The sequence below is a fragment of the Panulirus ornatus genome, chromosome 69 (assembly GCF_036320965.1).
Source record: "Panulirus ornatus isolate Po-2019 chromosome 69, ASM3632096v1, whole genome shotgun sequence".
NCBI lineage: Eukaryota > Metazoa > Arthropoda > Malacostraca > Decapoda > Palinuridae > Panulirus > Panulirus ornatus.
The window spans coordinates 13739400-13767096 of NC_092292.1; the positions used below are offsets into that span (position 1 = coordinate 13739400).

Sequence of the window (27697 nt, forward strand, 5' to 3'; positions counted from 1 at the left end):
CAAACGGTTGTTCGCCAGTTATTGTGATCGCTCGTTGTCTTGGTCTCTGGGCGTTGTTGCTTTCGTCAGACCAACTTCTGTGAATTTTTTCTTTTTTTTCTTTTTTATGTCACTTTTTCTCTTATTTTTTTCCGCCTTAAAAATGATATTGATTTAATGACTTAGTTGAGGTGTGTTGTGTGTTTGTGGGTCGTAGACAGTGAGTGGAACTGGAATCTCATTTTCGATTAAAGGAATATGTTGTTTTTTTTGGGTGGGTTTAGAAATGGTTTTTTTTTGTATTCAAAGGATTTAATCGCACGGAATGAGATCGATATTTTGGTTTTTACGACTTTTGATTGGAGGAAGCTGCTCAAAGTCGCTGTAGTTGATCATGCTAACGTAGCTGTATATGATTTGCAGTACATCTGTCTAATTGGTTCCTACATTTTACACACACACACACACACACACACACACACACATACACACACACACATCTATTTTTCTCAAGCATGCGAAGCTTTTCTCTCTCTCTCTCTCTCTCTCTCTCTCTCTCTCTCTCTCTCTCTCTCTCTCTCTCTCTCTCTCTCTCTCTCTCTCTCTCAGGGGGTGGAAAGAGCAGTCAGGAAAAGAGGGAGAGAGAAGACGTCGCCTCGAGGAAAAATCTGCTAGGCATTGCTGGGCATTACTGGGCTTTGCTGGGCATTGCTGGGCTTTACGTCCTTGACGGCAACAACACCTACATACTACTACTACTATCATCTCCCTGCCAGTACTGTTAGTGGTCGTTAACTCGAGTAGAGTCATTTCGACGAGGCAGTCCGCGATTCTCTACACAGCGGGCTTTGTAGCATGGACGAAGACAACGATAGACATTGTCACCTGCATGGAATATAGTTTTTACCCGTCCATTTGTCACAGTTTATCAATGTCATCTTCTATATGCGAGCTATCTATGTTCTGTATGTTTCGAGCACTTATCCTTGTTATCTATCTATACACACGTCCTCTCCTATCTATATGCAAGCCATCTGTCTTCTATATGTTTCTAGCAATCATCCTTGTTATCTATACATACGTCCTCTTCCTTCTATATGCAAGCCATCTATCTTCTAAATGTTTCTAGCAGTTGCTCTTCCTTCTATATGCGAGCCATCTATCTTCTATATGTTTCTAGCAATCATCCTTGTCATCTATACATACGTCCTCTTCCTTCTATATGCAAGCCATCTATCTTCTAAATGTTTCTAGCAGTTATCTTTCTCATCCAACTATACATACGTCCTCTCCCATCCAGTCAATATATATATATCCATCTGTTTTCATCCACCGCACTTACGCTATGCCTGTGTCTCCTAAGCAGTTAATTCATCTTGCTGGTCCTCCCTGCCTTACGCATCCTTGCAGTTCCCACACCATTCATCGGCTTCTGATCAAGTAAATATGAAGGCGGTTCCTCATCTCCCTTTTGTTTCAGCGCTTTCATTCATTGTTCATCAAATCCCTGTTCGCTCATCACCCAGCTGCCCTGATTGTCTCCAGGGTCCTTGAATTAATAACTCTCTTGTTATCATCATCTTCATCTTCTTCTTCTGTCCCACACATTTCTTAGATTCTACACTATCATACGTGCCACAGACACTCTCCTGCTGGATTGTGATCGAATACTACTTCCCTTCGTTAGTCTTACTCGCAGTCGTCCTCAATTATCCACACTTTTCTTCATTTGAACGTAATTTCGTATATTTCTGTATGATGCTCATTTATCCCCATCCTGGTTGTAGATTTAGAGTCAAGAAAGTCATTTTCTTCTTTCACGTTCTGTTTTTCCCTTCTTACTTTTATGAGCAACATTCTTCTTTCCTTTTTCGCTTTCATTTGATTCGTTCTTCTTTTATGTAGTCAATCTCCTTGTTCCTCCTCTTCCTCCTCCTCCTGTCCTCCTCTTTCTCCTCCTCTTCCTCCTCCTCCTCCTATCCTCCTCTTTCTCCACCTCTTCCCTTCTTCTTTTCTTATGGCTGTCAGCCTAGAGCGAGAAGAGACGATGAATGGAAAGGAATAAATCAAGTGAAAGCAAAAAGGGGAAAGAGGACAAAGATAATGAAAGAATGAAGGAAACTGAAATAAGACTCAGGCGTCTCCTCACCTCGCCTTACCATACAGACAACTCAGAGTCATCCATAACGAACAGAAACTATACTAAATTGAAAGACGATTCCTTCATTCTGTCACTTTCGTAATTGTTCATACGTTATTGCTGCACAATCCGCATCATTTCGCTGGCTATTTATATTTCAACAATCCCAACATCCTCTTATATATAAATTCACAAACCCTATTACATTTATATAAAACCCTGAGCTAGAAGCTATTCTGCGAAAGGGTTCGTGTGTATGAGACTAGTTTTATTCCATTTATGATACGTGGCTAACCCATTTGGTCGTATATGTGTATATTTACTTCGGCAAACTCCTTGCGAGCGTCTCGCTGTAGGATTAAAAATCGTAAATCATTTTGGGCCGAGTTCATCCACTGGTATGGTGGTCGAGACGTATGCAGAAGGACAAGGTTTTTCATGAGAGTTTTACCCCTGGGAGATATTTGAACTTAATTTATCGCGTTCGTCCTCCCGATGTTAATATATATATATATATATATATATATATATATATATATATATAAATGTATATATATATATATATATATATATATATATATATATATATATATATATATATATGTATATTTTTTTTTTCTTATCCGATCCTCACCGGTCCGCAAAACCCCCCCCTTTTCCCCCGTCGCCTCTCCTCCCATTTTCGCTCCTCTCTTCCGTCTCATTATAATATCTACCGGAGTTTTTACACCTCTTCCCCCCCCCTGTGTGTCTCACAGGTGTTCGTTGCCGGGCTGGGGACGCGACCAAAGCCTCGAGGATTTTACACCGTTCGCCTGCCCACCAGCCTTTCAAGATATCATCGCCCCGTTTTCTTTTTATTGCTTTCATCTCGACCTTCTCCATCTCTCATTCTCTTCTTCGTTTTGAAAGTGTGATGAGGACAGATCCTGTGGTCTTTTAACCTTTGGTGGTAATAAGGCTCGTGTTATGTACTGGGGTTTGATGGCGTTTATGGTGTTAAATCAGGGTCGGAAAGAAGAAGAAGGAGAGAGAAAGAGAGAGAGAGAAAAAAAAAAAAAGAAAACGCAGAGTGGCGGAGCGACATTCCAGCATCTGTTTTGGCGTCCAACTGGCTTCCTCTTGGCGCACATTATTTATAGCTGGATTAATAAAAAGTATGGGGAGGGGTGGTGAGGGAGGAGGGAGGAAGGCTGGAGTGGTGGGTGGGGTGGTGGTGGTGAATGGGTTGGAATATAATGATGGTTGTTTGAATATGTGTGTGTGTGTGTGGGGAGGAGGGGAAGGTGGAGGAGGAGGCGTAGGGGAGGTAGAGGAACAGAAGAGGATCCAGTGCGGTACCTCGGGCAACGCCGCGACACGGTGGTGCTTGCTCCCTCCGCCGCTAAACCTGGCTCGCTCCCTCACAGCGGTTTCGTCTCTCTCTCTCTCTCTCTCTCTCTCTCTCTCTCTCTCTCTCTCTCTCTCTCTCTCTCTCATCAGTGTCGCTTTATTGTGGCTCTTATCTCTCTCTCTCTCTCTCTCTCTCTCTCTCTCTCTCTCTCTCTCTCTCTCTCTCTCTCTCTCTCTCTCTCTCTGCCCTTATCAGTCAGTGTTTCGTGATTTTTACCCTTGATACAGACTCTTATCATGATACGATCAGTCATGATAGTCGTGAAAGATGATGGATACGCCAACAGACATTTATAGAAATAAAGATTGATTCAATTTTCTAGTTCGTTTCTCTATCTAACCGATGATATACAGAATTTATCTTAAAATCGGGATCATTTATCAATTATCTATGATCTATGTGACACGAGGGGCGCATATGCATAAATGATTATAAATGATAATGATAATTCAATAAACATTTTTTTTGAAGGAAGAGGATGGTATCGAAGCGGCTGAGTAGCGAGTCACGAAGGTGACTGGTTGTGGGCGCCGGTGCGTGGCGTGGGACGGGGCGCGGCGTGAGAGCGGGCACATGCAGATGAGGCTCCCGGGCAGAGAGGGTTAGGAGGTAGTGCCCCGATTGGCCTAGTCTGCCCTGTGACTGTACCCTGGTAGCACGCGGGGATGGTACGCTAGCGACGTACCCCCTTCGAGATGTGGTTGTGGTACGCGGGTAACCCGTTTTACCCCTCTGGTATATCTTCGAGAACAAGACATACCCAAGTGAAGAAGGTATTACCGCTCCCACTCACCCCCAATACCGAATTCGAAAGTGATTTTTGTGTGTATATAAATCCCTCGAAAAATATGGTGTTTACGGTGTGATATAACTGGTGGTCTGTGCGTAAAAGACGTGGTCAGGAGAAGGTTTACTTTCGGCAGATCCCGGGGTGGCCTGTATTGTATATATGTTTATATATACCTATATATATATATATGTATATATATATATATATATATATATATATATATATATATATATATATGTATATATGTATATATATATATATATATATGTATGTATGTATATATATATATATATATATATATATATATGTATGTATATATATATATATATATATATATATATATATATATATATATATATATATATGTATATGTATATATTTGCTCCCGTGTCGTAAGCTGCTGCTGCTGCTTCTGCTGGTGCTGGTGACGTCATCGTGTCTTAGCAGGCCACAAGAAGCTTACCTCCGTCGCTGCCACGACCGGGAGATGCCTCACGCCCCGCGAGACTCGCCGCAGAGAATCTCTGGCCAATATTGCTCGCGTGGAAAATGTGATTGGATACGGGACAAAAATTATCTGTTGTTTCGTGTTCGATGTGCGGGAGGTGGTGGGTGTGTGTGTGTGTGTGTATACCATGCCTTGTAGCCTCGATGAACAGAGGAACCGTGGAAGTATAGTGATGATGATGATGATGTGCGAGAAGGAAGGAAAGAGAGAGAGAGAGATAAGGAAGGAAGGGAGGGAGGGGAAAGACGGGAGGAGGCGAGAACAAGGAGTTGGAGGGGTTATGTCAGCCGGCGACGTGGAAACACCCCGACGGAGTAAGAAGATTTGGCGAGCAAGGTAAAGAGGATGATCCACGGTGCTATAATGGATGCTGGGGCACCGTGGCCTGGCCCTCCCGCGCCCCTACCACCTAACACCACCACACACACACACACACTCACACACACTTCACACTACCGCCACACACCGCACGCTACCGCCACACAGTACACCATACACGACTGCCATATACCACACCACCTCGCGCTGCCGTCACGCATCACACACACACACACACACTACCACACCACACCACACAGCGCACACACACCCACCACGCCACCACACCACCACACAGCCAGGCCACCACACCACCACACACAACACCACCCCACACAACACCACCACACCACCACACCACCACACACAACACCACCAGACTCTACCGCCCCGTGCCACCACACACCACACCACCACACACAACACCACCACACACAACACCACCACATATTGCATCACATTTTAGCAACACCACAAACCATCAGCGCCATTCATTAGCAGCAACACACATTGGCAACACCAGACACTAGCAACATTACACACTAATCATGCCCCACGCAACTCACTGAATCACATCACAAAAGCTTACGAAAACAACGCTAACAGCAACAGAGAAAGACACACACACACACACACACACACACACACACACACACACACACACACACACACACACGCAGCACTCACTGAATTTACAACAAACATTATCAAATATACTGAAGGGGACTTTTATTCTCTTTTAATACATACAGTTTTGTATCTATCTGGCCTGTAACATGAATTTTTAAGCAAGTACATTAACCACACTTCTGACTCGTAGAAAGAAGTCTAGTGGGAAAAGAATTTGGTCAGTTTATATGTCTCAATGGAAAGATATTAACATTTTCTTGTATATAGATTTTGTAAGTTTTCAGGCATTAGAAGATGAATTGATTGTATTACTTTATGTCACTTATGACACTTACTCGTCAGCTGTTAAAGTTATAGTAAGGGAGGAGTTTGATAACTTATAAGTAATTACTTATTTGTACTGTGTGTGTGTGTGTGTGTGTGTGTGACTTCGGTATACATTCAGATATGATTTAAGTAAAAAATTTCGCATAGTTGATCATAAACATAGCGGTTTTGTTTAGCGGTTTTGAATGTTAATCTACGTCTGTGGTATACAAGTGTTGCAACGGGGCACGAGGGGGAAGCCCCACCAACGGGGTGGGGCACCAAGCGGAAACCCCGCCACAGGGACACCAAGTAAAACCGGGACGGCAGATGGAAGCCCAGGAAGCGGGGCACCAATCGGAAACCTCCCCAGCGAGGCATCAATTGGGCCACCCCACCAGCGAGGCACCAATGTATCTCCAGCAGCATGATCACCAAGCGGAAACCCCCACCAATGGAGCAGGCGCCAAGCGGAAGCCCCGCCAGTGGGGCAGGCACCAAGCGGAAGCCCCTTCAGTGGGGCAGGCACCAAGCGGAAGCCCCTTCAGTGGGGCAGGCACCAAGCGGAAGCCCCTTCAGTGGGGCAGGCATCGAGCGGAAGCCCCTTCAGTGGGGCAGGCACCAAGCGGAAGCCCCTTCAGTGGGGCAGGCATCGAGCGGAAGCCCCTTCAGTGGGGCAAGCACCAAGCGGAAGCCCCTTCAGTGGGGCAGGCACCAAGCGGAAGCCCCCCACCAATGGAGCAGGCGCCAAGCGGAAGCCCCTTCAGTGGGGCAGGCACCGAGCGGAAGCCCCGCCAGTGGGGCAGGCATCGAGCGGAAGCCCCGCCAGTGGGGCAGGCACCGAGCGGAAGCCTCACCAGCGGTGCGTGATAACTTCATCTCCTGAGATGTTAATTACTCCTGGATCCTGTCTCTCCTTACACACACACACACACACACACACACACACGGCCTTCCTCAGCTCTGCACTGTAATCATTCTATTACACGTAATTACATCTTAAATGATCTTATCTAATCACTTTTTAAGGGGTATTTTCTTGCGTATTGTATCTAATTGCCGTAATGTCACTGAGGTATTTTTACGCCAGTTGTGTTAAACAGTTTCCTTTCCTCGTTTCGAATGGCTTACGTATTTGTTTTGTGGTATGTACCATGATTGTAATGGTGGTAAGTACCATGATTGTAATGGTGGTACGTAACATGATTGTAATGGTGGTATGTACCATGATTGTAATGGGGTACGTACCATTTTTGTGTTAGGGCACGCATTGTGGTACTTGCCGTCTTTGCGTTAGGTGCGTACCGTCGTTGCGTAGTGCTGAGTACCGTCTTTGTGCTGTGGTATGTACCGTGTCTGGTGTTCGTGACGAGGTACGTACCGTCTTTGTTTTAGGGTACGTACCGTCTTTGTATTATTGGTGTGTACCTCCAACTGCCGTGTGATTCAGTTTTTTTTAATTCTCCTTCAAATCACGAATATATTTCCACGACTTTGTTATTTTCTTTCAAGTACATTACTGTCTATCTGTCAGTGTATGGAAAGTATATGATATTTGTGTGTGTGTGTGTGTGTGTGTGTGTGTGTGTCTGTCTGTCTCTCTGTCAGTTCATATGGCACAGAATGACTTTTTTTTAATCATTCCTTTTAACCCGATCATTTTCGCCTGAGATTTTAGTTTTGAATGTTATTCACCTCACCTGTTACATAGCGTCCTTCGATAGATATCACCAAAGATTTACATTACAAACTTACGGTAAAATTGATGGCTTATTTACGTAAATATTAACAAGATGTATGGGATCATGAGCATATATGTATATTCTTTTCTTTCAAACTATTCGCCATTTCCCGCGTTAGCAAGGTAGCGTTAAGAACAGAGGCCTGGGCCTCTGAGGGAATATCGTCACCTGGCCCCCTTCTCTGTTCCTTCTTTTGGAAAATTAAAAAAAAAAAACAGGAGGGGAGGATTTCCAGCCCCCCGCTCCCTCCTCTTTTAGTCGCCTTCTACGACACGCAGGGAATACGTGGGAAGTATTCTTTCTCCCCTGTCCCCATATATATATATATATATATATGTATATATATATATATATATATATATATATATATATATATATATATATATATATATATATATATATGATATATATATGGTACGCCGTTTCCCGTGTTAGCAAGGTAGCACCACGAACAGATGAAGACACGTCGCATTCGCTCGCATCCATTCTCTTGCTGTCATGTGCATTGCTCTGATACGACAGTCCTGTATCCATAACCAGGCCCTACAGCCTCTTCCATGTTTCCCCCCCTTGATCGCTTCACATGCCATTGGTTCAGTCCAATGACAGCACGTCGCCCCCTGTATACCTAATCCTTCCAATTCACTTGATCCCATACACACCCTCCTGCATCTTCGTTCAGGTCCCGGCCACTCAACCTATTTTTCACTCCATTCTTCCAACTCCAGTTTGGCCTCCCACTTCTCGTTTTCCCCTCCACGTGCATCCTCTTTGTCAACCTGTACGTCGCTCGTTCTCTCCGTATGCCCTCCGTGGGCCTCTCGCAGCGCTCCGAAAGTCGACCACGTCCACCGAGCTGGGCAGCAGGTACAGAGGTCGTGTTTGTCTATCGGGTTGAGCAAAAAGTCAATATATGTGTGTGTGTGTGTGTGTGTGTGTGTGTGTGTGTGTGTGTGTGTGTGTACAGCCCCCCACCCCCTCCCCCCCTCACCTCATTCACAACATTCATAAGAAGCTTTGGCATCATTATTTCAGTCTCATTTTATCATTCACATTGGGGGAAAATATATCATCCCACCTCCACCCCCTCCTCCTTAAAATCCTATCTCATTTCCCGGCTGAGGAGAGCGTACAAGTACCCCTCTCCATCGGCTCGGCCGTCACTCGACGAGGAGGAGGCCAGACCAGACCAGGGACAGAGCCTGAGCCATTGGGAGTAATCAGACTTCCCTCCTACGTTTTATGGCATAGCTCAGCACTGCCCGGCACACTAGCTACCCCTGTCTGATCAGGGTACCCCTGTTGCTCTAAGTACATAGGCGGGTCTTCACGGGACAAACGAGGGGTCCAGGGCATTGCTACGGGGCTCTGTATTCACGTTTTTGTAAGGTGGTGTATAAAGCGGGATTTTTGTGTCGATTTCTCGAGTAGTGTTCGAACCCTCGATGGTATAATGAGGCGAGGCAGAACTCGCCACGTAGCTATACTTATCTGCTCTCCAGACTCTCCACCTCCCAATTACCTGATTATTCTTCCCCCATTTTTCTCTCGAAAATTGGATAACCAATAACGTTCTTTATAGGAATTGTATATATATATATATATATATATATATATATATATATATATATATATATATATATATATATATGAGCACGTTTGTGTATCTGTTTCATGCTTGTTCGCCGTTTCCCGTATAACTAGTTAGCGTCAGGGATAGACGAAGAAAGATCTTATGGAGTCCATTGGTGTAGCGGTTGGCGTTCGTGACCGTGACGCGTCCACGGGTCGCCCAGGGTCGAGCGCATTGGTTCGAATCCTGGTTACGGCAGTCGGTCCACAATCAACCTTGTTTAGCTGTCATGTGTTATGCACCGAGACCAGAGCTCCCTATCCACAACCAACCCTCACAAGACCAACAGACCTTTATATATATATATATATAAAGTATAATAAATAAAAAAATATATATATATATTTAGGGAGCTTCACCCTCCCTGCATCTGACTGCAGCGCAGCCTTGAAACTGAAAGAACCCCTTCGAATGAGTCCTACTTTTAACTTGGTATAGCATCCTACACTCGATATTTTTCACATGAGTTCTATTTGTATGTCTTCATTGTTGTTACAGTGAAGATAACAGACACTTGAGTTTGTTATCACTCTTATCTCTCACTTGCGAATCTCATCGCAGTCTGATACGTATCACATCATCAGTGGAAGATACCGTCACTTAGAAATGAAACATGTGCGGTGATGTGCGTAGGAAAGGGCGCGCCACATTTCCCCATCGGTGCTTAAGAAACACGTACCCATCATGGCGTTCTTACACCACCACAGTGATCCCCTACACTCGCAGAGAAGGCGGTCACATTCCAGACTTAAACTCACTCTTCGTGAAGCTCACTTAACCTCGTGAATCTCCTCAAACGTACCAGACACCATTATTCATCCTTAACCATACCATAAAAAAAGAGTATATATATCTCCTCCTGCATTCCTCGCCCCTTTTATAAAACCCAAGTACATACCCCTTCTCCTCCTCCTCCTCTCACACTATGTCCACTACATAAATATCTTTGCTACCTGTCCCCCCACCTCCTGTCGTTTCTTCACCTCCCCTTTCAACGCCACGCTCTGACCACTGCATAAACATCCACCTGTATTCATATCCTCCCCTTCCCATTAGATCCTAATCCATTCCTCGTGGTGTGTCCACTGCATAACATAAATGTCAACGCGCATTTACCCCCGGGCCATTATGCAGGCGAGGCAATATGGCTATTGTGGGTCTGGTCAGTGATCCTCTGAGCCTCACCGTCCATCAAGTCACGCCCCCTCTGTATGTACAACTCTATTTACCATTATCGGGTTACAATATCCAGTGTCCACGTGATTATTTGCCGCTTTAATTCAATTGCATCCTTTGCACATGAATCCTTGGCGCGCCACACGTCAACCGCATTGGCCATTCAGTTGGTTCTTTCTGGGCCGGCGGCAAAAACTTAGTGGCTGTGGCCTGGTGTCGGGCGTGAGGCATTGAGGCGCGACCTTCTGGTCACTCCCGCCTCATTCTGAAAGAATCTTGGCCGCCTCCTGCTGGCTGGCTTTTATGGCGTCCCTTACGTTGGGAGACTTTTATTGAAGCTTCGCTATGCAGTGTATCCGTTGTGCATAATCATACGCACTTATCTTGAGGAATTATATTCATGACTGTGTCGAAATCAAGTGGAGTGGTTTTAGTAACAGTTGGTGATGTCTGGTGCTTAGACTGTCACATTTATACGCGCTAACCATCTAACTATCTCGACCCTAAAATTCGAAGCATCTCAACCCTAAAGTTCGAGTCATCTTGTTATTTTAGGCTCGAAGCATCTCTATCCTAAGGCTCAAAGCCTCTTTAGCCAGAGACTCGAAGCATCTCGATCCTAAGACACGAAACATCCCGATCCTAAATTTCGAAGACTGTCGGCTCAAGAGACTCGCTGCCTCAGTGGCATCACTCCATAAAGCTAACAGGTAGCTCGCTCCTTTCTCAATGACATAAGTGTGCGCCGGACACTCGAGCACTCCGTCAAAGGGTGTTCTTTGCACTCACAAAAACTGGACCAATTTACTGCCCGACACTCGGTCTATTGTGGCTGTTGGCCGCGACTGACCGTTCAACCAGCGGTCCTACAGGCTACTTGGCCAGGTCCTCCAGGCTTTTGTTGACCATGAATGATCCAGCACCAACTGCCCTCTGCCCTTTGTGCCGGCCTCTCTTTCGCTGTCAGCTCCTGCCCTGTATGGCAGATGATCTCTGGTCAGGACCCGTGTGTTGCTGATGGCTCCAGCGCTGTATGGTATGGTTAGGACCTGTGTGTTGCTGACGGCTCCAGTACTGTATGGCAGATGGTCTGTGATCTGGACCCGTGTGTGGGTTGCTGATGACTCCAGCGCTGTATGGCATGGTTAGGACCTGTGTGTTGCTGACGGCTCCAGTACTGTATGGCAGATGGCCTGTGGTCAGGACCCGTGTGTGGGTTGCTGATGGCTCCAGCGCTGTATGGTGTGGTTAGGACTTGTGTTGCTGACGGTTCCAGTACTGTATGGCAGATGGCCTGTGGTCAGGACCCGTGTGTGGGTTGCTGACGGCTCCAGGTCTGTGTAGTAGATGAAATGTGGTTGAAACCAATGTGTGGCTGACGGTTAATGCGATTCACAGAACTTTCACTGTGATCTGTTTGTTTCTTGCTTCAAGAAGACTGAATTGGGAATTAGATGGATTGAGAGACTTCTTTTCGATGATAGTCTTTTTTTTTTTGTGTGTGTGTGTGTGTGTGTGTGTGTGTGTGCGGAGGTAAGACTCCAGATGGCGTTACTCTGTGATGTGTTCCTGGGAATTACGAGAACAGAAAATGTCTATTACTTCCGAGAACCGAAGACGATTCACCGTCGGGAGGTACTTCAGAGTAGCCAAACTTTCTTGGATGTGATGCAAATTTTCTTGAATATATAACATGCAGAAGAAACACACACACACACACACACACACACACACACACACACACACACACACACACACACACACACCTTCAGTGGCACGTATATACCCATGCACATACATACATAGATACATACTTTAGATATGTTAATTTATTCATATCGCACCCTAACCACCATCCTCGCCACCACTCTCCACCACCCTCACCATTCTGTCTCCACCATCCTCACCACACCCTCGCCACCACCCTCACCATTCTGTCTCCAACATCCTCACCACACCCTCGCCACCACCCCTCACCATTCTGTCTCCACCATCCTCACCACACCCTCGTCACCACCCTCACCATTCTGTCTCCACCATCCTCACCACACCCTCGTCACCACCCCTCACCATTCTGTCTCCACCATCCTCACCACACCCTCGTCACCACCCTCACCATTCTGTCTCCACCATCCTCACCACACCCTCGCCACCACCCTCACCATTCTGTCTCCACCATCCTCATCACACCCTCACCACCAGCATCTTCACCACACCCTCACTTCACTTCACCAAAGGCAGGCTCAAGTCACTGTAAACTAAAATGGCTCAGCTGATATATATCCCAACTCTTCGTTCTGTAGAACCTTCTTTCACGCTCCCGTGGAGGATTATAGTGTTAAAGTGTGACCAGCAGAGTTTCTAGTATTTGATGTGGAATTCTGTGGATCGAAAATCATATAGAGGCACATCGTAAAAAAGGGCTTTGAAAGATGCCCAAGAGCTGCTTAAATTCCACTGGACCAAGGAACGCTTACGATCTTATGGTTAAAGGTATGGCTGACTAGCTTCCTTCCCTCACAGAAGACAGATAACAACAGTATTTAACTGCAGCAAAAAATCATTTTACGTACTTATGAAGGAACGTAATTATAGAGTTCTTTGTTTTTAGAATGATTTCTGCGTCTCTTGAAGATATGTAATCCCCTAACAGATCTCACCTTTTAAGCATGAGAGGTAATCATGATCGAACACTTGGAATAAAAGTGTTGTACTTTATCGATCTGAGGTGAAGATATCTCTAATGTTGTAGATAGAGATTACAGACGCCGACAATCTATCATGAGACAAAGTTGTAGTGTATAATACACACATCTGCGATTTCGGTTGTTGAGAGTACAGCATATTGACGTACAGAAATAGTACACACCCACAATATCTGTTGTAAGAACAAGGACTTGACGTTGAAGAAGAGAGAGTACATGTCACTAGCTCCTGTTGTAAGAAGGTCGAGAAACAGTACATATGTGGATGATTCTGTTGGTAGAACAAGCTGTTCACTTCGAGAAAGAGCACACATCAATAATTTCTCTTGCAGGAATAAATTATTGGCGTCTACATGCAGTATAAATGTATGATTCCCATTTTGACTTCAAGAAACAGTGCGAATAAATTATTTCTGTTTTCGAAAAAGAAATGACGACAAGGAACAGTACAGAGTTATTATTTCAGTTGTAAAAAGAAATTACTAGGCGTCAAGAAGCAGTGCAAATCTATAATTTATGCTATAGGAACAAATGACTGACGGCGAGGGACAGTACACACCAGTCATTTCTGTTATAAGAACAAATTATTATTGGCATCAAGCAACAGGAACCTGAGGAAAAGTTCGAATGGCTCTAACACTGTTGGTTTCCCAACACCCATTGATCCCTGACAGAGCAAGTGTTTACACACACGGCTACCGTAGAATTCTACCACAAAGATTCTAGTCCTACCATTACTACTGTATGGGGACATTGCTTACCCTGGTAATAAGATGACTGCACTGGCTTCAGCTGAAACTGTGTTCATACAGAGACGAAAGGTAATACAGGGATCAAATAAAGATGAATGAGTTATGGCCAAGAAATTTCTGAACTTGATGAAAGTGATGTTAGTAGGAGTGATAATGATGATGATGGTATTGATGAAATTGATAATGATACAGGTCATGATGATGATAATGATGAATTTCAAATGTTTACATCAAAGAGTTCAAATGTTTAGGCCTAGAGAGTTGAGTGTATAATATCACTGATGAAGAAAGATTAATTATTGATGAGTTAGGGGTTTTAAATACGTCTGTTCCAATAATGAGAGCAACCCTAAAATATTGATAAGAATTTCAATTATAATGATAATGATGACCATAGTGATGTAGCAGGCATTGCTTAATTCATACAAATTAAAGCTGCTCTTAAGATAATAGAAGTATTAAATCGAGATGGAAAGGAATTCCTGTGATAGAAAATTAATGTCTTCCATCACTTAATACAAATTTGGTGACCTCTCAAAGCCACAGGCTATTCACCATTGGCCACATGCATAGTGAGAGTGTATGTGGTCTTAAGAATTTTCTTCGACACCTGAAGAAGGTGTTCAAGATTCTACGGTTGGTGGATGTAGTATCTGACGTTGACGGCCTTAATGATGACTCCTGGCTGTTGATAGACCTGAAGCCCAACCAACCAACCAACCAGCTAGCCAGCCAGCCAGCCAACCAACCAGCCAGCCAGTCAACCAACTAGCCAGCCAGCCAACCAACTAGCCAGCCAACCAACCAGCCATCCAACCAACCAGTCATCCAACCAACCAACCAACCAACCAAACGAGCAATCAACCAGTCAACCAGCCAACCAATCAACCAACTTCGCATTTTCTGCATCGTCGTCAACTCTCTTGTAAATAACACACATCTCGATTCATCTTGCCCCCCAATATATTTCAGGTATTTTCCCATATTTCATTTGGTAGCCAAAGGCTCTCTACGCTATGTAATTTATCACTCGTCGTAACTTGTTTCGTAACTGCATATTTACTTTGCATGTTTTTCAGTCAGTGGTTTTTGGCATGAGAACCTATGTAATTGACTTTCTTCTGTCCAAATGAAATGTTTGTGTGTTTAAGTTTGTTTGGCCTTTCGTACCTTTGACTCGGAAAAAAAAGGTACGATGTATTAGCCTTTGACCTGATCTTTGATGATGAGGTCAAAGGTCACGCTGTTGTGCCCAAGGGTTGGTTGGTTATTTTGTCATTTGGGTTTCAGGTCTATCGAGTGCCAGGAGGTCTTGATGCCTTAATTTCTGACATTGTAACCGCGTTTCGAAAAAAAGTTTCGATACACGAATTTTCCTCCTCAAATTTTTGAGACAGTATTCAAATCATAAACACTCACTGTGTGTATAGCCCTATTTTCTACCCATGGGTCGTACCGTCGTGCTCAAAGACAGCATCATCGTACTCAAAGACAGCATCGTCGTACTCAAAGACAGCATCATCGTACTCAAAGACAGCATCGTCGTACTCAAAGACAGCATCGTCGTACTCAAAGACAGCATCGTCGTACTCAAAGGCAGCATCGTCGTACTCAAAGACAGCATCGTCGTACTCAAAGACAGCATCGTCGTACTCAAAGGCAGCATCGTCGTACTCAAAGGTCGCATTGCCGTGCTCAAGGCTCGTGCTGTGTTGCGCATGGAATACCATATGACATCTCCACTCATACAACATCACGACACAGTGAGTATCATCGGCGCATTGCTGCCAGCAGAAAAAAAAAAAAAAGAAGTGAGGCGACAACCTTACCCGTCATCACTGCGCCAACAAGAGCATCATTGTTGCCACCTCCAACCAGCAGTGACAGAAATACCACCACCGCCATCAAAGCCAGAGGAAGAAATACTAGCTTCAACAGCGACTGCATCGCCTTCTGCAGCGGCGGACACAACACCTCCAGAAGGAGTACTATCATCTCTGGCCTGTACCGTCAGGGGAGAAGCCTCGGCCTCAGCCTGCCAGCCAGCCTTCATCCAGACGCTCTCCAGCAAACGCGCCAGTTATCAAAGATATCAATCCGGTAATCTCTTTAAGCCACGGTGTATTTTTAACGAACAAATCCCGCTATTTTCTTTTTTTCTCCTAACTTTAAATAACCTGGCCAATAATATCCCGCATCGCCCACTTAATCCCTTGACATGACCCCGCTTAATAAAACGGAGCGCTTATCAAAGGTATCAAAAAGTTGTCATTTTTTTTTTGGAAACGTTGGTATTCCTAATTAACGACTTGGCAACTCTGCCGACGCCCCACTTGCGTTCATTTTCGCGGGAATTTGTCCGATGTTTTCTTTAAATTTTTCTCATGGTTAGTTTTTTATTTACGCAAATTACTCAACTTATTATAATTTTTCTTACCTTTTCTTATAGTAAATCTTTTTTTTAGGTATTAAATGCAATGGCATGTCAATAGATCGTTGATTCGTATGGTTTAATTATATGAGAGGTTCCTTATTAATTCCTTCTCTGGCAAAACCTGGAAATGATGAAGTGTGTGTGTGTGTGTGTGTGTGTGTGTGTGTGTGTGGCATAAGTATCGTAATACGTCATAACCTTAGCCTTTCGTTCAAATATTCTTTGGAAGTCGAATATTCTTGGGCGAATATTCTATTCATTCATGTACAAGTTATAGGGATATAGCGGCGTATTGTTGCACTTTTGCCCGCGAATGATATGAAAGATAACATATGTTTAGAAATCTTGCTGGAATAAATTTGAATATGATTTAATTCAAGATACACCGGTCTTTCCCGCTAAATAGAGATATTTAAGTACAATGATACTTAATCATTTCGAGATATTACCGCAAAGAAGTCGAATAAAATTTGATAAGCATTATATATATATATATATATATATATATATATATATATATATATATATATATATATATATATATATATATATATATATAAAGAGGGTTTCATATATATATATATAATTATATATATATATATATATATATATATATATATAATATATATATATATATATAAGAGGTTCATTATATATAATATATATATATATATATATATATATATATATATATATTTATATATATATATGTGTGTGTGCGTGTGTGTGTATAAACTCAAAAATCCTGTGATGTATTTAACACAACAAACACACCCACAATACTCCTCAGAAGAAAATATCCCGCTGAGTCCCTTAATTAATACCTCCTCTTGCCTTGCTGACAATGACCTCAAAAAAAAAAGAGAGAGAAAATAGAATTTAAAAAAAAAAAAAGTTTCTTTAAAGTATCGTGTGTGGGGATGGTAGGTGATAATGTCTTAGCGCACCTTCTCCTCCTCCTTCTCCTCCTCGAGCATCGTCTCACTGTTGGTAATCACTCCACTGTGTAAGCTTTCTTAACAACCTAATAACTTTTTTTTTTTTTCCCTTCCTTCCTTCCTTCAGCCTCCCAAGAAGGAGTTCGCTGTCTTTCGTCTGAGTCCCGAATAGTGCGACTCGTGTGTCCTAAACCCCCCAAGTGTTTGATATCTCAACCTAGTATATATATATTTTTTTTCTTCTTCAAAATCTCTCTTACTTTAGTTATTATTTAAAATTACACGTGTGTATATTTCTTAATTAAGGAGGTTTTGAATATACGAGGGGTATGATGGCCGCTTTTACCATACCGGTTCGCTCCGCGCTCTGAGCGCACGCAAGTGGAAAAAACGCCATAATTTATGAATGCTAATTACAAAAAAAAAAACGAAGCTCAAACGACACACTCCTCCAAGAGATGCATCACAATTAAGCATACCCACTCACCTGTTCTCATGAGAAAGGACTATCCAGCTGATATACATTACTGAACAATAGAAGAAAAATAATAGCTATTTTCTTTTCAGTCGATTTAGATTTCTTTTTTTTACACATCCAATGTCGGAAGTGTAGCAGATATTTTCATCAATGTATTTCATGGTCATAATCGATTTATTTTTTTTTTCTAATTGAGAATTTTGATGATAATGTATATCTTTGAGGGTAATCGATACCCGAGGAGACTCAAGTACGAAGAAAATAATCAGTTGGTTAGTCGTATTTTGTACATCAAGACCTCGAAGTCTGAAGTGCTTAGGACGCGTGTAAGTGGGTGTAAGAATAGACGATGTTGGAGACTGCGGAGCGTCGGCGGCGGCCGGTGGAGCGAGCGAACCTCCGAGCGGCGGTAGCGGCAGCCGCGGCTTTGCTGCTGTGGTGTGGGGGAGGAGGCAAGACTTGGCTGGCTGCAAGGAATGTTCCTCCTCCTCCTCCTCCTCCTCCATACAGTTGCCATATCCCCAAGGCAAGCAAGCAGCCTCCCCAAGCGCTCAGGTCCTTGACTCTAGTAACTTTATCTTTTATTATAGAGGTTAAGTGTTGGAAAATAGGTGTGTTATCGCTACTGGCAGCAGCGCATATGGCTGGCCTAGAAGACACAATGATTCTCTCTCTCTCTCTCTCTCTCTCTCTCTCTCTCTCTCTCTCTCTCTCTCTCTCTCTCTCTCTCTCTCACTCTCTCTCTCTAACAATTAATTCCAAAAGTTGATAAGATGTTAATTTTACTCCGCTGGAGAGATTATACGCTTCATTATCTTTTATCTTACATAAGACTGCAACACATAATCATCACAGGTTCCTCAGTAAATATATATATATATATATATATATATATATATATATATATATATATATATATATATATATATATATATATATATCAGAAAATCCTTAAAGCAAGAGACTAACCCACACACCATCTTCTTGTACCCTTACCGTGGCGACGTAGGAGAATTGGCCAAATTACGATAAAAACGTGATAACAATCATAACTTCGATAATATCGACCATCTCGTTTGCTTCTGTGGATTCGCCCTTTCCTCACCCATTTTTCCAGCAATTGTACAAAGGTACGTCACACCCGGACCGACACAGCGTTGAATGAACCATAATTAATGAGTCGTTTGGATATTAAGGGGGTTGAATTAGCGGGACCTGTGACCCGCTGTGTCGGGCCTTGGCTTATGTGACGAAGCTACAGCACAAAGTCAAGGAATTTTGCCGACAATTTCCCCCATTTTGTCGGGTAATAAGCATTGTTTGGGTTCCCGTTCGGAGGGGGAAATTCCTTCCTTTTTGCTTTTTTTTTTTTTTATATCTTCTCTTCGACTATTGCAGGTTTTGGTGGCAAATTACGGGAAATGGGGAGGTGAAGCTCAGAGGTAGATTTCGAATACTTTTCGACCGTAATTGGAATTTGATAAAGGTATCACGAATTGAGAAAGTCTCTGATTTGTCTTTCGCTGTTTGGCTTCACTTCAGTCTCGTATGAGGGCGTGACCTTTGACCTGAAACCTTAGGGGTCAGGTCAAAAAGCTGAAGGGGTTTAAATTTAATGGTACTGTAATTTCATGATTGATGCTCCTCGTTATGTAGACCTGATACATGTGGTTACATCAGTCAGATACAGTTTTTGAAATGCCTCTTCTACTGGATGGGCCATGCCTTCATGCTCAAGGGTCGTACGGTCGCGCTCAAGGGCCGTGCCGTCGTGCTCAAGGGCCGTACCGTCGTGCTCAAGGGCCGTACGGTCGCGCTCAAGGGCCGTGCAGTCGTGCTCAAGGGCCGTACCGTTGTGCTCAAAGGCCGTGCCGTCGTGCTCAAAGGCCGTGCCGTTTGTGCTCAAGACCTGTGTATCGTAGTGAACTGAACTCGCCTGACCGTTCAGGTACTGTATGGTGGTGACCTGGACTCACCCGTTCCCTCAGACACCACACAAGTATTGACCTGGGTTTACCATACCATGAAACAGTTATACTTAATGACCTGGGTAATATCATCATGCCATCAGACACTAGACAGTATTGACCTGGGTTCACCATACGATGAAACAGTTATACTAATGACCTGGGTAATATCACCATGCCATCAGACACTAGACAGTATTGACCTGGGTTCACCATACAATGAAACAGTTATACTAATGACCTGGGCAATAGCACCATGCCATCAGACACTAGACAGTATTGACCTGGGTTCATACTATGAAACAGTTATACTAATGACCTGGGTAATATCACCATATCATCAGACACTAGACAGTATTGACCTGAAGGACAATCCATCCGTACACAAAATTTCCCAAAATGGTTTATTTTTCAATTTTTTTTGCAGGGGAGCTTAACGCCCATGGAGATTAAGGGGTGGGGGAAAAAAAAAAAAGGAAAATGTAGTTCAAAACAAGACAAAATACGGCGATACAAAACAAGTGTCAAGGGCTTTGGCAGCGTAGACTACAGAGAGTCAATCGCATTTGGAGATTCAACTTCAATCATGAGTTTGTCTTTGTGGAAATGTTTTTGAAGTTCCTTTCTTGTTGAAATCTAATTTGTGATAGCACGACAGACGAAAAATTTTTTTAAAAATCTAGGGAGACGAATATATATATATATATATATATATATATATATATATATATATATATATATATATATACATATATATATATATATATATATATTTTTTTTTTCTTTTCTTTTCTTTCAAACTATTCGCCATTTCCCACGTTAGCGAGGTAGCGTTAAGAACAGAGGACTGGGCCTTTGAGGGAATATCCTCACCTGGCCCCCTTCTCTGTTCCTTCTTCTGGAAAATTGAATATATATATATATATATATATATATATATATATATATATATATATATATATATATATATACATATATATATATATATATATATATATATATATATATATCGTGATTTCTGGAATGACAGGAAAAGTTCCAATTGTATTCCAGGAAAAAAAAAAGGGGGGGGCAATACTTACATCATTCAGCTATGGACCTCAACAATTTAAAGATAAGATAAAAGTTTGGATGAAAAGAAGAGGAAGCATTTGCTGAATATTGAGACGATTACGTAACGAGGTGAGCAATGCCTCTGTGTCCATATATAGCTTACAGTGACGCACGTAACCTTGAGTTTCATAATGTAAATGATACTGTAACATGTGTCCTGACGCTCCTGTGATGTAGTGTAGCTGATGCTGGCCCATGTGTCCCCAAGCTTAAGCGTTATAGTGTAGGTGATACTGGTCCATGTGTCCCCAAGCTTGAGCGTTATAGTGTAGGTGATACTGGTACATGTGTCCCCAAGCTTGAGCGTTATAGTGTAGGTGATACTGGTCCATATGTCCCCAAGCTTGAGCGTTATAGCGTAGGTGATACTGGTCCATGTATCCCCAAGCTTGAGCGTTATAGCGTAGGTGATACTGGTACATGCATCCCCAAGCTTGAGCGTTATAGCGTAGGTGATACTGGTACATGTGTCCCCAAGCTTGAGCGTTATAGCGTAGGTGATACTGGTACATGTGTCCCCAAGCTTGAGCGTTATAGCGTAGCTGATACTAGTCTATGTGTCCCCAAGCTTAAGCGTTGTAGCGTAGCTGATGCTGGTCCATATGTCTCCAAGCTTAAGCGTTGTAGCGTAGCTGATACTAGTCCATGTGTCTCCAAGCTTAAGCGTTGTAGCGTAGCTGATGCTAGACCATGTGTCTCCAAGCTTAAACGTTGTAATGTACCCGATGTTGAGCGGCAAAGTATCACTGTATAATTTCATTGTGTAAGTGATGCTGACATATGTATCCTCACATGTTCAGTGTCAAAGTGTAACTCATGCTTGTAAATGTCTACTCACGCTTGAGCGTTTGGTTTCGCCACACTTTTTTTCAAGCAAGGCCTTGAGCACGACCAAGTACGATCGTTTGAGAACGACGCTACGACCATTAGGTACGTACGATGGCGAGGCATTTGGCTGTCGCAAGTTTCAAGTCAAAGATCTTGCCATCATGCCCGAAAGTCGTATTGTCGTGCTCATGGGTCGTACTGTCGTGCTTAAGAGTCGTACTTTCGCGATGAAGGGTCGTACCGTCGCGCTCAAGTGTCGTACCGTCGTGCTAAAAGGTCTTTTCGTCGTGCTAAAGAGTCGTACCGTCATGCTAAAGGGTCTTTTCGTCGTGCTCAAGGGTCGTACCGTCGTGCTAAAGGGTCTTTTCGTCGTGCTCAAGGTGTCGTACCGTCGTGCCAAAGGGTCTTTTCGTCGTGCTCAAAGGTCGTGCTGTCGTGCTAGTGTCGTACCGTCGTGGTAAAGGGTCTTTTCGTCGTGCTCAAGGTGTCGTGCCGTCATGCTTAAATGTCGTACCGTCTTGCTAAAGCGTCTTTTCGTCGTGCTCAAGGGGTCGTACCGTTGCGAATCAAGATTCGAACCTCCGTATTCTGGGTTCGAACCGTCTTGCTCATGGTTCTCAGCGACGCGTCGCTCCTTCCACTTGGGAATAACTTATGAAAATTTACATTTCTCCAAGCATTACTACGCAGTCACGGACGGCGAACGTAAAATCATTACGTTTGCTTCTCGAATCGGCTACGCAACGCTACGACAACTCAGTACCAGACTTTACGACAGACAATGTCCAGCGAACGTACGATACACCTGGGAGGGAGAGGAGGAGGAGGAGGACCGAGCGAGGGATGGTGGACACAGCCTCTCGTCATCTCAACGTAACAACCCACCTGTTTAACAAGCCACTTGGGGGCCACCAAGAGTTTTCTTGAGCGCCGAACTTATCCGGAGCTGAAAGAGCCTCTTGGCCACTCTTGGCTGTCACTGTATCGCATAAATGTCGCCATTTTGTATGTGCCTAGGCCTATAAAAATGGCCGTTCGATCACTGGGTGAGGCTATCTACCAGAATCGGTATTGATTTTTTAGGCCTAGTCGCTAGTGTTGTATTGAAGGCCGCGGTCCCCCTGCTCCGCGCGCCCGAGGTACGATAACGGTCGACTCCCAACGATTCGCTCTGGACACGGCAGCTCCCTCTAGCCATTTCACACGGTGATATTCTCCCTCGCTCTCTTCAAAGTAAGAAGACTGCGGTGCGGAATTTGGAGACAGAAGTGGTGGGGAGGGGGAAGCAGAAATGCGACGGTAAAAATAGGCAATGAGATCGGGGACATCAACAGTCGCGAGGGGCTGCACAACGCCCATTACGCCCCCCCCCCCCCCCCTCCCCTCCCCCTACCCCCCCTCCCCTCCCCTCCTCCTCCCCCCCCGGTGGCTCTCTCTCCCTCTACATGGACAGCATCTGTGGGGGATATATATATATATATATATATATATATATATATATATATATATATATATATATCTTATTGTATTATATGTATTGCCAAGGCTTCATTCATTCTGATGGTTTAAGGTTTAGATATGATTTGCATCTGCAAATATAAAGGTATTTTCTTATGCATGCAAAATAATATATATATATATATATATATATATATATATATATATATATATATATATATATATATATATATATATTCTCAATATACCTTTTACTTCAGAGTTTGGGAATACGTATAGCCATTTTAAGTACATGATTAGGTGAGGACAGAGACGCTGTTTCCTTCGTACCACTTGGACAACTGCGCCCACCTTGACTTGCCTTTAGGGCCAGACTTTACAACTATGGTTATGAAGCGTTAAGAAAAATAGGGGGAAGGAAGAAAAGCTGAGACGCGCTCATGGTAACAGTGACGGTAATTGTTGAATTATTCTTTATCACAAGCCTTCTTTCACGGTGGTTATTCTTTATCACAATCCTTCTTTCACGGTAAATAATTCCTTATCACAACCCTTCTTCCAACTACAGTTTTGCACCACGAACACATAACTACTAAAGATCCAACGAGAATTCTCCGCTTGGATCAACCACAACCCAACTTCACAACCTTAAAACGTTGACTCTCTTACGAAAGCAGTCATAATTAGCTCCTCCGAAGCTCGAAAGAAAAAAAAGGTATTGAAAGGAAGCTCGAAAAAAAAAGATATTGAAAGATATTTTTCTTATTTGTAGAATCTTCAGTTTTAAAGCCAGTGACGTTCAAATGAAGGCGTCTCAAGGGTAAGGTAAGAACTTGAAATTAGGATGGGAAAGATGCCCCTTCCCCCATAACCTGTTAAAGGGTATCAAAGACTCACTTCATTCCCGAGCTTATAATTCCGCTCTCTTTAGCCTCCATTCCCTACCTCCCTGACCACACCATCTATCTTATCCTCCTTCCTTCTTTCCCTCCTTCTGGTGAAGGCTTCAATCTAGTTGTTGAATAACCAGCAGTGTACACTTTAGTATACTTATAGAATGAAATGATATATGGTGATTTAATAGTGGGAGGTGTCTGTATCTTGTCTCCTTCACTGGGCAAGACGGAACGGCCCTTAGGAGCACGGCGGTACGGCCCTAGGGGCACGGCCGTACGGCCTTAGTGCACGGCGGTACGGCCCTCAAGAAAGCCTACACGACCATTTGGTATCATGGTCTGGCCTTTGACCTATCCCATCAAGGGTTAGGATAAAGCTCAAGTCAAGGGTCGTACCATTGTGCTCAAGGGTCGTGCTGTCGTACTCAAGAGGTTAAGTTCAGTTACAGTCGCCAGGCGAAGGAGAAGATAGGTGGCAAGAGAGGGAGTGTGTAAGGCCTGGGTGGAGACAAGCCAACCACATCTCAAGCTGACCACGAGCGTCTTCCCCGCTGTTAAAGCTGAGACACGTTTGAATTTTTCCAGCATAGTCAAAGAGAGAGCGATCATATATATATATATATATATATATATATATATATATATATATATATATATGAGTATGATATATGAGGCCCCTGCAGCACTCAGGAAGCAGGCCATGTCCACCGGCTGGGACCGCAGTCAATAAAGTATGGTGTTGTTGCGTGTGCGTCTGTGTACAGGGAGTGCAGGGCAATTGGAGTAGCAAGTTCTCGATTTCTTCGTTGTGGTAGTTGCATTGTGGGCATGCAGGGTCTTGGGATATGTTGTGACGGTGTTTGTAGTGATGTACTGTCGAGTTATGTCTTTTCGTGTATCTATATTGAACGTTCACATTTCCGTCCATATATCTTTTTCTTCATTAGCTCTTTTGTCGGTGAATGTTTTCGTTGTTATCTCCATTTCATAGGACCTACATTTTTTTCATTACCATTATTATTCTTATATCAACTTATCATCTTGTGTTTCATCTCTCCCACTCTTTATCCTCATCCTTCTATATTGGTCTGCATTCCTCTGAGACACCCTTACCACTTGATATCCTTCAAATTCACATTATTCTGCTTTCATTCTGTTTTCCTCGTTTCTCCATTTCATCTGGTACCTATCTGCATCATCATCATCATCGTCTTCTTCTTCTTCTCCTTCTTCTTCTTCTTCTTCTTCTTCTTCTTCTTCTTCTTCTTCTTCTTCTCCTATCATTCTATTCTGGTTTTTTAAATTTTGGGGGGTTATTTCCACCTACTCTCTTTGATTTCTGTCTTATTCTTTCTCCCTCTTCGTCTTCTTTATCAGTCCTGGTCTACGACATTCCTTTATACATTCCATTTAATCGTTCCCTTATCCTTCTCCCTCCAGTTTTCGCCTCTGTCTCCAATCCTCTCTTTCGTTAAGCTTCTGTCCAGTTCCCTGTGGCTCCGCTTCGTGCATTTACAAACGTGTGGTAGATACTCGGTAACACGAAGAGCTGCCCAAACGACACGGAAGCAGCAGCAGAAATAGCAGCAGCAGAAGTAGTAGTAGTAGGAGGAGGAACAGCAGCGGAGCAGCCACCACCCAAAAAAAACAGTATTGAAAACAAGCAGTAATAACCACAACATTATCTTAAGCAGAAGCAGCAGCAACAACAGTGCTAACATATACAGCAGCTGTAGCAACAAAAACAACAGCAGGTGAGGGTGGCAGCGACAGCAACGGGACCAGCACCTACAGGAGGAGGAGGAACAGCAACGGGACCAGCACCAGCAGGAGGAGGAGGAAGAGCGCCATGACAGCACCAGCAGGAGGAGGAGGAAGAGCGCCATGACAGCACCAGCAGGAGGAGGAGGAAGAGCGCCATGACAGCACCAGCAGGAGGAGGAGGAAGAGCGCCATGACAGCACCAGCAGGAGGAGGAGGAAGAGCGCCATGACAGCACCAGCAGGAGGAGGAGGAACAGCGCCATGACAGCACCAGCAGGAGGAGGAGGAACAGCGCCATGACAGCACCAGCAGGAGGAGGAGGAACAGCGCCATGACAGCACCAGCAGGAGGTGGAAGAGCGAGATCCATCAACCACTTCGCCAACGACCCGTCGCACCCACCTGAGCAGAAGGGGTCACCTCAACGGCTCCACCATCAATCCCCAACAGCAACACCATCACCACCATCAGTCCCCAACAGCAGCAGAAGCAGCAGCAGCGGCCCCCAGCAGCAGCAGCAGTTCCTTGTGAGAGGCGAGGCCCTCATCTCCAGAATAAACAGAGCTAACTTTGATAGGAGGCAACGCGCTGAGGGTCAGATGGAGCTGGACTGGAAAAGCAAATATTGGGGGGGTGGGCGGCCCTGCCTGCTCGGGAGGGGCTCAGCTCCCTGTTGTCTCATAAAATAAATGCGCTTCCCTCACTTTATATAATTTCGTGTTTTGATATCTCGTATGTGTGTATGTGTTAAAGTTAAATTCCTTAAAAAAAAAAAAAGGATAAACTTTTTAGGGGAAGGAGGGAACGGGTGATTGTATTTTTGTATTGTTATTTTTCCTCTGCTGCCAAAGAAGAAGAAGATGTAGTAAAGAAAATGGAATGAGAATCTAAAAGTTGTCGATAGGCAATATGCAAGCGTCGGGTTGGGTCTGGTCGGGTCGGGTCGCCATGCCTCATGGTACCGGTTGTAGCCTGGTTCAGGACTTGTTGTTCTTGTTGTTGTTGTTATTGTTACGCCCGTGTTTACAGTGTATCAACGTATGCATATGAATAACAAAGCCATGAACAAACACACATTCGCATGTCTATTCTCACACATACGAGCGTAAATATATATATATATATATATATGTTATATATATATATGTATATATATATATATATATATATATATATATATATATATATATATATATATATATATATATATATATGTGTGTGTGTGTGTGTGTGTGTGTGTGTGTGTGTGTGAAGGTGAAATCCCACTTCAGTAGGAGTTCATACAATTTTATTTAACATGTAATTATTCTATGCTTTTGGCACGTTTCATGGAGACAGGCCACCTCATCAGGTGCCAGTAGTTAGCAAAGTTATGTTTGTTTGTGTATGTGTGTGTGTGTGTGTGTGTGTGTGTGTGTGTGTGTGTGTGTGTGTGTGTGTGTACAGGGGTATGTGTTCGTGTGTTTGTGCGGAGTTAAAACACCGCATCATGGCCAGGTATGAGACTTTATCATTTCTTGCATTTCTCTGCATCACAGTTATTACACGTGGGTGGGGGGTGGGGGGAATGGCGCGCTCAAGGGGAAGTTAATTTACTGATCATGAATGGGGCGTAAAGATGAATGGCCGGGGGGCGGGGGTGGAGTGGTGGTCGGCGATAATGGCTCTTACGCTAGGTCAGCAGAGGGACGGGCCCATTGTGGCCTTAGCTTTGTGTTGGGTTAACCTCACCATGCAACAACAAAGCGTTG

The 27697-nt window shown here is 43.7% G+C and overlaps 1 protein-coding gene across 8 annotated transcripts in view; it reads left to right on the forward strand.

The window, feature by feature from the left end:
• LOC139747513 (uncharacterized) overlaps positions 1-27697 on the forward strand; it is a 1014963-nt gene that overhangs the window by 776086 nt on the left and 211180 nt on the right. The window contains exon 1 of one of the 8 annotated variants that reach the window (XM_071659907.1): positions 4133-4285. The exons of 3 other annotated variants lie outside the window; for them this stretch is intronic. The gene's annotated coding sequence lies outside the window, so the exon portion shown is untranslated. Of the gene's footprint in view, positions 1-4132; positions 4286-4701; positions 5147-6798; positions 6927-27697 lie in introns of those variants that run through there. 4 more of the 8 variants (XR_011712407.1, XM_071659905.1, XR_011712408.1 and 1 more) reach the window with 4 other exon arrangements.